Source organism: Drosophila sechellia, unplaced genomic scaffold (assembly GCF_004382195.2).
Source record: "Drosophila sechellia strain sech25 unplaced genomic scaffold, ASM438219v1 Y_43, whole genome shotgun sequence".
NCBI classification, from domain to species: domain Eukaryota; kingdom Metazoa; phylum Arthropoda; class Insecta; order Diptera; family Drosophilidae; genus Drosophila; species Drosophila sechellia.
Genome location: NW_022611431.1, coordinates 45,848 through 48,772, shown reverse-complemented (window position 1 = coordinate 48,772; position 2,925 = coordinate 45,848).

Below are 2,925 nucleotides of genomic sequence, written 5' to 3'. Positions count from 1 at the left end.
GACCACCTTTTTATAAAACCAAGCACACCCCTGGCCTTATTGACAATAGATGAAATATGGTCAGAAAATTTATTTTTGGGTCCAGAAGAACACCAAGATCATCAACTCGTGTTATTCTGTCCAGAGGGCACCCACTTAGAGTGTAAGTCGTGCGTATTGGGTTGGCACGACAAAAGGTCATAACTTTACACTTGGAGCCATTTAAGTCTAATATGTTATCACGGCACCATATTTGAAATCGGTTTAGATCGGATTGTAAGTCCAAATGGCAAGAAGTGTCCTTGTACTGGAGGCATAATTTAACATCGTCTGCGTACATAAGTACTCGCGAATGTTTTATTATTAAGGGGAGGTCGTTAATGAATAAGGTAAAAAGAAGCGGACCAAGATGGCTCCCTTGTGGGACACCGGATGTGACTCGGAGAATAGAAGATAACGAATTTTTAAAGAGAACTTGTTGTGTCCTGTCCTTATGCGGTGACCATCTTGAGAAAGTACTTCTCCTAGAGCTACATTATTAGCGTCTGTTGTGAGTACAAATTTTTTCTTGAAGTCTGGTGATCGAAGTATGGGATCGTTAGAAATAAGGAGTTTTAACCTTTTGAATGCCTTAATTTATTCCGGGTTTTTACTATCTACTTTTTTGTCCTTTTTAAGACATGTTGTTAGGGGTTTTGCAATCTGTGCGAAATGGGGTATGAACTTTCTATAAAAACCTGTGAGTCCTAAAAATGATTTTATCTCCTTCGGCTTAGTAGGAAGGGGGTAATTTTCTATTGCTCGTAGTTTTTCCGGGTTAGGTCTTATACCTTCTGGAGAAACCATATGTCCTAAGAAATATGTGTTGTGTTTTAAAAACTCGCATTTATCTAATTGGAGTTTTAGATTAGCATTAGATAATGCTTGAAAGACTGCTCTAAGGGGTTGAAGATGTTCCTCTAAGGAAGCTGAAAATACAATAATGTCGTCCAAGTATACCATACAGATTTTATTTAATAGTGGACGAAGTAAATCGTTCATACATCGTTGGAAGGTAGCTGGGGCGTTTTTCAGTCCAAATGGCATACGGGTATACTCGTAATGCCCTGTCTTAGTTGTGAAGGCTGTTTTCGGGATAGACTCGGGGTCCATTTCTATTTGGTGAAACCCTTTGATTAAGTCAATTGTAGTAAAATAGTTGCATTCTCCTAACTTGCTTAAGATTTCGTCCATATTTGGTATTGGGTATTTGTCTGCTATTGTTATTTCATTGAGGTTACGGTAGTCTATGGCTATTCTGTATTTCTTCTGTCCGGAGGTGTCTGTTTTCTTGGGTACTACTACAATGGGGCTACAATAAGGGGAATTGCTTTCTCGGATTATTCCCTGATCTAACATTTCTTTTATTTGGTTTTCTACTTCCGTATCTAGTCCGGGTGCGTATCCGTAAGGCTTTCTGTATACTGGGTCATTATGGGATGTTCTAATAGTGTGTTTTACGTTATTAGAGAATGTGAGCTGGTCTCCCTTCTTATATTGAAGGTCGTGGAATTCTTTTAGGAGGGTTATCAATTTTGCATTTTCTTCGGAATTTAAGTGGTCTAGCCTAAAGGAATTATTCTGTGTATCTTGAATATGTATTTCTTCTGGAGGAAGGAAGGCATCGATCATTTCGTGCACATGTCCATATATTGTAACTGTACGGGGTCCGTAATTTACTGATGTAGTTCCCTCGTCAAGTAATTGTCGTCCTAAAATCAAGTCGTATTTAGTTGAAAAAGGATATATCAAAAAATCGTATGGTTTAGGGAAAAGATTATTTTTGGGTAACGTTACTTTCTTTTGTGCAATGAACTGGCCATTACTTGAGTTTATTTTCTTTGCTTTCTCTTGGATTGGTAATTTAAAAAAAATTTTGAGTGGCCATATTTACTGTTGAGCCTGTGTCTATTAAGCATTTTAAATTGAGTCCTTTGTGTTTAATAATTATGAATTGGCTTGTTCCGAGGCTTGGGGCCGAAAATTCTCAGCCGTTTCAGCTTCTGTTATTAATTCCATAGGAGGTTCAGTTGGCTCTTCTCGTGCCTCTGCCATCTCTTGTATGCCAACCGGATGTTGTTGTGGGGGGTCGTAAGGCATGTAATAAATCGGGATGTTGTTGGGGGCGGCCCGTAAGGCACGTAAAGACCGAAAGGATATTGGGGATGATTCCCGTAATGTATGTAAGGATTGAACTGTTGATGAGTTTGGTCTAATTCTTCTTGGTAATGAGCCTCATCAAAACTCATACGTGATTGTCCACTGTCAGACGGTCGTTGTCTCTTTAGTGCTGGTCCACCGGTCGTTATATTTTCTCTTGTATTTAGTGCGTTTGAATAACTAAGTCCTGGTCGGTTCTGGCCAAATGTATGTTGACGATTCAATGGTCTAGGTTGAGCTATAACAGATACGTTAGGTTGAGGGTGAAGTTGACGGTATTGGTATTGGGAAAACGGATTATGGTTAGTTCTGCGTAATTGAGGTGGTATATATGAAATTGGTTGGCGAATTGGTTGATACATGGCGTTGTATGATGGTTGGAATGGTGTTGTATGATTATAGTAGTTAGTTGTTTGTCTGTGAGTTGCATTGTTAGGTGATTTAATGGGATTTGAGACTGGCTTTGTATTGTTCTTGTATGTAGTTGCTATTTCATAAATTCCCTTTTCTTGCAATATATTTATTAATGATCTTAAATGCGGAATTTCGCCATTTAATTATTCTTAACTGTATGTGAGTTGGTAATCTTAGAATTAATGTTTCTATACTGGTTCGTATTAGTTGGTTATACAGGGTAGTTTCTGCAGTGTCACTTTCTAAGTCTAACTTATTTGTTAATATCTGCCGTCTACGTTCGGCTTCTTCTAAAAATTCACGAACGTTACCTCGGAATTGGGTATTCCGGAA